Source organism: Panthera onca, chromosome A1 (genome assembly GCF_046562875.1).
Source record: "Panthera onca isolate mPanOnc1 chromosome A1, mPanOnc1 haplotype 2, whole genome shotgun sequence".
NCBI classification, from domain to species: domain Eukaryota; kingdom Metazoa; phylum Chordata; class Mammalia; order Carnivora; family Felidae; genus Panthera; species Panthera onca.
This window is the reverse complement of record NC_138339.1, coordinates 35,041,061-35,051,372: the sequence shown is the minus strand read 5'-3', so window position 1 is coordinate 35,051,372 and position 10,312 is coordinate 35,041,061.

The following is a 10,312-nucleotide window of genomic DNA, read 5'->3' as shown; positions in this document are numbered from 1 at the left end:
AAAAGTGAAACAGATTCAACTCATTAGTAACATACATTCAACTCATTTCTTTTTTTTTTTTTTTTTTAAATATTTATTTTTGAGAGAGAGAGAGAGCACAAGATGGGGAGGGGCAGAGAGAGAGAGGGAAGGAGACACAGAATACAAAGCAGGCTCGAGGCTCTGAGCCATCAGCATAGAGCCCCACACAGGGCTCAAACTCACAAACCATGAGATTGTGACCTGAGCCAAAGTTGGATGCTTAAACAACTAAGCCACCCAGGTGCCCCTCATTTCTTTTTTTTTAAGCTATTTTTTTAAGTTTATTTATTTATTTTGATAGAGAGAGAGAGATCACATGCATGAGCGAGGGAGGGCAGAAAGAGAGGGAGGAGAGGATCCCAAGCAGGCTCTGCCCTGTCAGCGCAGAGCCCAACTCAGGGCTCTGTCCCACGAACCAGAAGATCATGACCTGAGCCAAGATCATGACCTGAGCCGAAATCAAGAGTTGGGATGCTTAACCAACTAAACCGCCCAGGAACCCCATATTCAATTCACTTCTAAGCGCCTCTTTTTCGTGATACAGATTTGTCAAGTGAGTTTACCCACTGCACAAGAAATAAATTTCATGAAACGGTTTTTCAGTAGTGGGGCTTTTTTGAAATAGAGGTAGAAAATGTTGATGGTTCAAGAGACCATGATAAATTGGGGGGGGGGGGGGGATGAAGTTTTTCATCCTCCCCCTACCCCACTTCAGTTTTTTTCAACATTTCCAATATTTATTAGGCCTGCTGATTCTCAAATTTCCCTCTCTACTGCTCTTTTTATTTATATAATGACCAACATACTCTCAGGATCACATTGCTCACTCTACCACTAGGTGATAATTTAGCTATCACATCTCTGTGGTAGATTTTGAATCAAAGACCAGTTACAATAATTTATGGCATTAACTCAAACATTTGAAGTAGTTTCAGGGAACAATTCATTTCAGAGCTTAAACTTGGCTGACCTGAAAAGTACCTATAAATTCATAGCGATCATTAAGAATTCTTTGTTTCTTAATATCCATTATGGGCTCAAGAATACCAAAGCATACAACGTTCCACTTTAGGATACTAAAAATAGTGAAAATCTGTGTCATATGTTACAATTTACATAGTACTTTCATATATGTGATTTCACCTGATCATTTCAATAATTGAAGTAAGTATTGTTCTTCATGTTTTAAGATGAAGAAACTGGTTTGAGGTTAGCTGACCCACCTAAAGTCACATCAAAAAAGAGATATTGCTGAGACGTGGATGCAGATCTTCTAGTTCAGTGATTCCTGGTGGGGAAGAGCATCCTCGAGGCAGAGGATGCTAAGATGACTGACTGGCCTGTGGGGTGAAGGATAAGGAAGATAAGGAAAACAGGCCCCTTCAGAGAGAGACACATTTCTGTGAACATCAAGAGTCCTTCTTATTAGTACCTCCCAATTCACTTACCTGGATTATAGCTTCTACTCCCTTATTGAATTTGAAATAAGACCTTCTCACGATAGCCTTTCCTGACTAACCAAGGTTGAGTAAGATGCCCTCTCATTAAGACCCAAGCTTTGTGGTGACTGGGTGGCTCAGTCAGTTAGGCATCCAACTTCGTCTAGGGTCATGATCTCACGGTTGGTTCTCGTGAGTTCGAGCCCCATGTCAGGCTCTGTGCTGACAGCCTGGAGCCTGCTTCAGATTCTGTGTCTCCCTCTCTCTCTGCCCCTCCCCCCACTTCCTCTCTGTCTCTCTCCCTCAAAAATAAATAAACATTAAAAAAACATTTTTTTAATTTTAACATAAAATTTTTTATGTACTATTGAAACAGAAAGGAGATTTAGCTGACCTTTGAAAAACATAAGGGGTTAGGAGCCCTGGCCTTCTCTCATCCCCCACAGCTGAAAATCTACATATAACTTTTGATGCCCCCAAAACTTATCTAAGAGCCTACTGTTGACCAGAAGCCTTACCAATAACATAAACAGTCAATTAACATATGTTTTGTATGTTACATGTTTTATATACTATATTCTTAAGGTAAGCTAGAGAAAGGAAATGTTGTTAAGAAAATCATAAGGAAGAGAAAATACATTTACAGTACCATATTACATTTATTGCAAAAAAAAACTGCATGTAAGTGGCCTGTAAAGTTCAAACTCATGTTGTTCAGAGATCAACTGTATGGCTTTTGACCTTATGCCAACAAAAGAGCAGAACATAGACTGTGCCAGAGAGATAGGGAAGCAGAACACGCTAGTAGCAAAAGATGTCTTATTTGATATTTATATATTAAACACTCATGTTCCCAATTGTCTTTTGAATGCCAAATTCGGACTCTGAAAATAACATTTCTAGCTATTACATTACCTTGTTGCTAGCCAGCAAGCATTTCAGTTCAATTAGTTGAATTGTGCAATCAGTAGAATATTGCCTGCTGTAATTATTCACCCAGAACTTCCTCTAAAATTTTCAACTCCTATCTCATGCTCTGACCACCACATTCTTCCTTTCCAGCTCCCCTATTTCTGACTCTTCATTCCTTTTTCCTTCCAAGCTATCACTTATCTTTCATCTTCAATCCTGTCTCTATCTAGTTTAAGCCACGAGCAACCTCTCAGCCCCTTCTGACTTTACTGTTCTGCCTCAACTGCATAATGAAATTTCACTCCCACTAACAGGCTTCTCAATTCTTACATCAGGTTGCCAAGGGTTGCTAGAGGAAAATCACAAAATTGTTCAGAGCATTGCCCCTGCAAATCCCTGGTCTCCGACCTCAGCTGGACTTTGTGCAGCACCCAGCGGTTCTCCTGTGAACTGACCCCCTTCCTAAGCAGCTTCCTCGCCCAGAGCACCACGTGCAAGCATTGCCACTTTCCTCAAACTCCCTCTTTTTATGTCTCCCACCCTCACAGTAAAGACAGTTCCTCCCATTTTTACTGAGAACATGGAGATCGTGTTAAGTTTCCAGCACCCTCCCTCTCCTGCAATTTCTCTGCATCTGCTTCCGTTTCTTAGTGAAATTGCTTTCCCCCATCATAAGTTATTTCTGCCACCTAGACTCTGAATTTGGGACCTGCCTCCTCCTCTAGTCCTTTATTCTCTCAGTTTCCTTCTTTTCCCCTGATGTTTTCCTTTCCCTCATTGCCTTTAGCTAACAAATGCATTTTTCTCCCATCTTAAAAAAAAAAAAAAAAAAACAAAAAAAAAAAACACCACTATAATGGCAACACAACATCTTTAATACACTTGCCTTACAAACTTGCCATGTCTCTCCCATTTATTTTACTGTCAAGTTTAGAGCTGTCAATACTTCCTAATACTGACAACTGTTTGCACCCAAATCACTCATAAATCTCTATTATTTCATTTGCTAATATCATGAGAATACCAATTTATTAATTTACAGTGAGCAGTATAACTCAAAGAGAATAGAATCTTTGCATCTCTGTGACCCGCTTTTTCTAGAGATAAAATGTAGTGTTGTTTCAGCGTGTGGACTCTGGACTTAACGGAACTGGGTTGCTCACTATTTATGTGATCTTAGGCAAATTAATTAACTTCGCTGAATCTCAGCGCTTTCATCTATAACATGAGGTAAATAGTAAATAATAGTACGTACTTCACAGGGCTGTTTGGAAATTAAATGAGGCAATTAAGTGAGATAACCCATGTGTTTACTTGGAACACAGTAAGTGCTAAATATTAGCTATTATTGTTGTTACTGTTGTTCTCAAAGTGCAAATTTAGGCAAATTATAACCGGAAGATAGGTTGGTGAAGGAGGACTTGGTTCCCAGAGGTGGTTGTCGTTCAAGCGTCTAGTGGCATCAGGCAGTAGGTACCTGCCAAGGCAAGTAGACTGCTGCAGCTCAGAGAAGGTGCACTTTCACAGATTCTTTTCTCCTTCTTATTTTTGAGAGAGAGAGAGAGCAGGAGAGAGGGGCAGAGGGAGAGAGACAGAGAATCTAAAGCAGGCTCCAGGCTCAGCGCAGAATGGAACTCAGGGCTTGATCTCACACCCCTGGGATCATGACCTGAGATGAAAGCAAGAGTCGAACACTCAAGCAACTGAGCCACCCAGGCACCCCTAGATTCTTTATAATCCTACTTTTATTTGACCTCTCTAACCTACAACACTCTTGGGCTCTCCCTTTTTAACATCGCCGCTGGCTTCTCTCGGTTTCAGTCCTATGTAAACACAGTAAACAGATTCCTCTTCTTCAACCCAGCCATTGAATTTGCACTTCTCTTTCTTCTTTGGCCTCTTTCCACTTTCCCCCAAGTAATCTCATTTCTCCTGTGGCTTCGGTTATCAAATATCTAACTGTAGACAACATTCCTCTGAAATCTAACTCCATTTTCTTTTTGACCTGTCCACTGAACAATTCCACTCAGATGCTCCAAGTGCCAAATGAAATGTCCAAAATAAAGCTAGTGAGAGTCCCCTCTTTCGCTGAACCTGCTCCCCTCTGGGACACCCACTCTTGGAGAATGATGTATCAAAGCCAGAATCCTGGGAGTCAACCTTATCTCCAGCTTCTCAGTAAGCCCCACATACAACTGTCAATTTCTTCAGAAACATTTTTTGAATTTGGCCCTTCTCTCCAAGCCCACGACCACTACCTTAGTCACCATTATTATTTCCCTCTGGAATTTCTGCTACAGCCATCACAGGCCTTCCTGCTTCTAGTCTCAGACACCTCACAGCTACTGATCTCATACTGCTGCTTATCCTCAGCACTAGAACAGTGTCTGGCACAGAGCAGACATGCAATAAATATTTACTGAATGAATTTACTGAATTCCTGCCCTCATGGAGTTTACAGTCCAGCTAAGAGATCATCATTAAACAAGTAACCACAGCAGACATTGGGGAGATCCCAAGCAGCGTTCCTAGCACTCAAAGATGGATTGGAGCCTTGATCCAGGAGTCAAGTGTTGACAGCCCCTGGCTGGGGCTACATTTCATAGAAGGCCCAAGAGACTAGGAGAGAACGATAATTTACACAAATGAAACCCAAGAGAATAAACATGCCAGCTAATTTTCTCTCTCTTAATGATGGCCCCACTAATTTATGGTATGTATGTTGCCATGATAATGTGGGTGGGGAACTGAACTAACTAGGGAAGTATAGGGAGTGATAGAATAAGAGAAAATAAGATTTATTTCTGTGTTCCGTTTTTCAAACTTTTTATTTAGACATAATTTAGATTTACAAGCAGTTATAAGAAATAATATGGAGAGATCTTATTTACCCTTCACCCAGTTTCCCTCAATGGTAATATCTTGTATAACTATGCATAAGTATAATACAATATCACAACAAGGAAATTGACCATATTCCCACCTTAGTTTTACATGCACTCATCTGTGCGTGTGTTTACACAAGCATATATGCATTTAGTTCTATGCAGTTTTATCACATGTGTAGATTTGGGTGAGCATCGCCACAGTCAAGAACAAAATAGTTCCATTACAATGATTCCTCATACTACTTACCCTTTTAATGTTTGTTTGAAGTTTATTTATTTTGAGAGAGAGCGAGGTGGGGAGGGGAGAAAGAGAGAGGGAGAAAGAGAGGATCCTAAGCAGGTTCTTCAGTGCCAGTTGTGGGACTTGAACTCGTGAACCGTGAGATCATGACTTGAACCAAAATCAAGAGTTGGACACTTAACCAACTGAGTCACTCAGGTGTGCCTAATATCTATTTTTGAGAGAGAGAGAGAGAGAGAGAGGCAGAGAATCTGAAGCAGGCTCCGTGCTGTCAGTGCAAAGCCTGACATGGGGCTCGAACCCAGGAACCATGAGATCATGACCTAAGCCAAAGTCAGACACTCAACCAACTGAGTCACCCAGGTGCCCCAGTAGCCACCCTTTTAATAGTCACACTGCTTCCCCCTAAACCCCAGCCTTTCCCTAATCCCTGGAAACCACTAAGCTATTTTCCAACTTTATGATTTTGTCATTTCAAGGTTGTCTAAATGGAATCACAAAATAGCCTTCGGAGATTGGCTCTTTTTTTTTTCTCACTCAGTATAATTCCTGTGAGAGCCATCAAAATTGTTGTGTCTCAGTAGTTGTCCTTTTTCTTGCTGAGTAGTATTCTGTGCACCACAGTTTAACCATTCATCCATTAAAGAACACGTAGGTTGTTTCCAGCTTGGGGATGGTATGAATGAAGCTGTGATTAAAATTTGGGTACAGGCTTTCTGTGAACATAAATCTTCATTTCTTTGGGATAAATGCCTAGTTTGAGCTGCTTTAACAAAAGACCACAGACTGGGTGGACTAAAAACAATAAATTTGTTTCTCACAGTTTTGGAGACTGGGAAGTCCAAGACCAGGGTGCCAGCAGGGTCAGGTTTGGGTGAGAGCCCTCTTTCTGGTTTGCAGATGGCCATCTTTTTGCTGTGTCCTCACATGGTGCAGAGAGAGTGATCTTTGATCTCTTCCTCTTCTTATGAGGGCAAGAGGCCCATTATGGAGGCTATCATCATGGCCGCATCCAAACCTAATTACCTCCACATATCATCATAATGGGGATTATAGCTTTCACATACGAATTTGGAGGAGACACAAACATTTACAGCATTCTGCCCCTGCCCCCCCCCCAAATTCATGCCTTTCTGACATGCAAAATACATTCACTCCATCCCAAGAACCCCAAAAGTATTAACTCATTCCAGCACCAAGTTGAAAATCTAAAGTCCAAAATCTCATCTATATGTTACCTAAATCAGGGGCTTCTGGGTGGCTCAGGTCATGATGCCACAGTTTGTGAGTTTGAACCCTGTATCGGGCTTTCTGCTGTCAGCACAAAACCCGCTTTGGATCCTCTGTCTCCCTCTCTCTCTCTCCCCCTCCCCCACTTGCACTCTCTCTCTAAAAAAATAAATAAATAAACTTAAAAAAAAATTCCTCTAAATCAGATATGGATGGGGGCACCTGGGTGGCTCAGTCAGTTCAATGTCTGACTCAGATCAAGATCTCAGGGTTGTGAGTTCAAGCCCCATGCATGGAGTCTGCTTAAATCAGATATGGATGAGATCTGAGGTACAATTCATCCTGAGGCAAAATTCCTCTCCAGCTACAAAGCTGTGAAACCAGTCATATGCTTCCAAAATACAATGATGGGGCAGGCATTGGACAAACATTCCCATTCCAAAAAGGAAATAGAAAAGAAGGGGTAACAGATCCCAAGCAAATCTCAAACCTACTAGCAGGCAAATTCCATGATATCTTAATACTCAAAACCAATCCTTGGATTTGTCTCACATGGTTATAGAGGCTGAAAAGTCCCATGGTTTGTTGTTTGCAAGCTGGGGAGCCAGGAAAGCTAGTGGCATAGTTCCAGTCTAAGTCTGAAGGCCTGAAAACCAGAGCACCCCTAATGGTGTCTCAGTCCAAGGCCAGACCAATGTCCTAGCCCAAGCAATCAGTCAGGGAAATGGAATTCTTCCTTCCTCCTCCTTTTTGCTTATTTTAGGCCCTCAATGGTTAAGATGACACTTTGGGGAGAGCCATCTGCTTTACTCAGTCTACTGATGTGAATGCTAATCTCTTCCAGGAGCACCCTTAGAGACATGCTCAGAAATAATGTTTAGCCAGTTACTTGGGTATCCCATGGACCAAACTGACACATATAATTAACCATCGGGGCGCCTGGGTGGCTTGGTCAGTTAAGCGTCCGACTTCGACTCAGGTCACGATCTCGCGGTCGGTGGGTTCGAGCCCCGCGTCGGGCTCTGTGCTGACAGCTCAGAGCCTGGATCCTGTTTCGGAGTCTGACCCTCCCCTGTTCATGCTCTGTCTCTCTCTGTCTCAAAAATAAAGAAACGTTAAAAAAAAAATTTTTTTTAAGTTAACCATCACAAATACCCAGGAGTGCAATTTCTGGGTAATATGGTAGTCATATGTATAACTTTTAAGGAAATTGCCAAACTAGTTTCTAGAATGATTATACCATTTTACATTCCCACCAACAAGTGACTCAGTTTCTAGTTTCTCTACATTCTCGCAAGCATTTGGTGTTGTCACTATTTTCTTCTTTCGCCTTTGTGATACATAGGTAGTGAAATCTCATTGGGGTTTTAATTTTCATTTACCTAATAGCTAATGATGTTGAACATTTTTCCCCCATGGGCTTAAATGCCATCTGTACATTCTCTTCAGTGAAATGTCTGTTTTGTCTGCTCCCTAAGTGGATTATTCTTTCACAGTTGGGTTTTGAGAGTTCTTCATATATTCTAGGTACAGGTCTTTTGTCAGTATATGGTTGTAAATATCTTCTCCTATTTAAATTTTTATGAAAACTTTCTCCTATTAGCTGGACTTGAAAGGCTGCACTGTCTACTCCCATATGGTCCAATGGGGATTTTGAAGCCATTAAGTGCTACTGGTTTCTGAAAAACAATCTTTTCTTTTTTTAAAGCATTCATCTTTTAACTTAAATCTCTCAAGAACTAGGAAAGAAAACCAGTCTTTTCATCATCACTATACTGGTGACACAGGAAAGGAAAAGCTGTATTGCAGGTGATTCCCATCACTGTTAAAAGCCTTTATGTACCAAGTACTGGGCTAAGATCTAAGGGTGTAGAGATGAAAGGTGGCCTCTGGTTGGGGTGCCTGGATGGCTTAGTGGGTAGAACGTACAACTCTTGATCTTGGGGTTGTGAGCTCAAGCCCCATGTTGGGTGCGTAGTTTACTTAAAAAAAAAAAAGTGTCCTCTGACTTCAGAAGTAGTTTAGTGAAGAGGACAGTTAAATAGACCAAACAGTAAAAATCCAGCATACTAAGTGCCAAGACACAGTTTTTCCAAGATACAACTATCATAAGGGAAGCATCTAAGATTAGACAGCTTGGGGAAGTCTTCTGGAAAAGTTCTTTCAAACCCAGCTTAAGGAAACAAATTCTCTCCATATTTTACAACAGGTCCTTTTCCCAGATTTACAACATATTTTCCAGCCTTTCCAAATGTAGTCCTACCTTCATAAATCAATAAGAAAGGCATAAGTGTGGAGAAGGAGCATTTCTGATGATTCTCTCCAGAGAGTCCTACCTGGTGCTCATGTTTGTGTGTGTGTGGCCTCTTGGCATTTTTAAAAAAAAGTAGTCTCTCCTCCCAATGTAGGGCTCAAACTTGCGACCCCAAGATCAAGAGTTGCAAGCTTTATAAGTGAAATTAGTCAGAGAAAGACAAAAATCAATATGACTTCACTCATATGAGGACTTTAAGAGACAAAACAGGTGAGCATAAGGGAAGGGAAACAAAAATAATATAAAAACAGGGAAGGGGACAAAACAGAAGAGACTCAAAAATATGGAGAACAAACTGAGGGTTACTGGAGGAGTTGTGGGAAGGGGGGATGGGCTAAATGGATAAGGGGCACTAAGGAATCTACTCCTGAAATCATTGTTGCACTATATGCTAACTAATTTGTATGTAAATTCAAAAAAATTAAAATGAAATTTAAAGAAACGGTTCTAAAATAGGAAAAAACAAACAAACAAAAAAAAGAGTTGCAAGCTTTACCAACTGAGCCAGCCAGGTGCCCCTGGCCTCTTGGCATTTTGCATTACCTACCACCTGCCACTTAGTCCTATAACAGTCCCCAGATGGCTATAGTCCTTGTAATATCTTGGCACCTTTTCTGTAAAATGTGGGTAATTGGAATGGCTGTCTCATAGGATGTGAGGATTAAATAAAATGATAAAAGTAAAGCTCTTGAAACAATGGCTGGCACATACTAAATATTAACTATTGTTATTGTGATGAAGCTAAATCCATCCCTGTTATCTCTAAGTCTACCTTTCACATCTCATAAGAATAGGGGTAAAGTTACATAACAGTAAATAGGGAGAAGGCACAGGATAACATCTCAATTAAAGATACCCTGTAAAGATACCCTGATGTCTCCATGGATGCATAGTAGCCTTACTCGCAGATAAGAATGTCTCAGGTGTAAAGAAAGTGCTAGCCACCATCAAAGTTCCTAGGGGAACAAAAGGGTAATGGATGCGAACAAAAGCCTGGCACAGGTCGAGGGTATCTACCTAATGGAACATTAGGATAACTCACTCTCCCTGTTTTGGAATATACAGTTTGTGAGTCCTTCCTGAGGAACAAAAAAGTAAGAAGTGACTGACCGCTACATAAAAGAATGGACTTCAATGTCCCCATCGAATTTTTACACTGTTGTCTTGTCTTTGTAATACATGCTCAGTGCTACAACATACTTATTATTTTAAAGATGAGGAAAATGAGGCTCAGAGAAGCTAAATCCCTGGCTTACCTAGGATCACA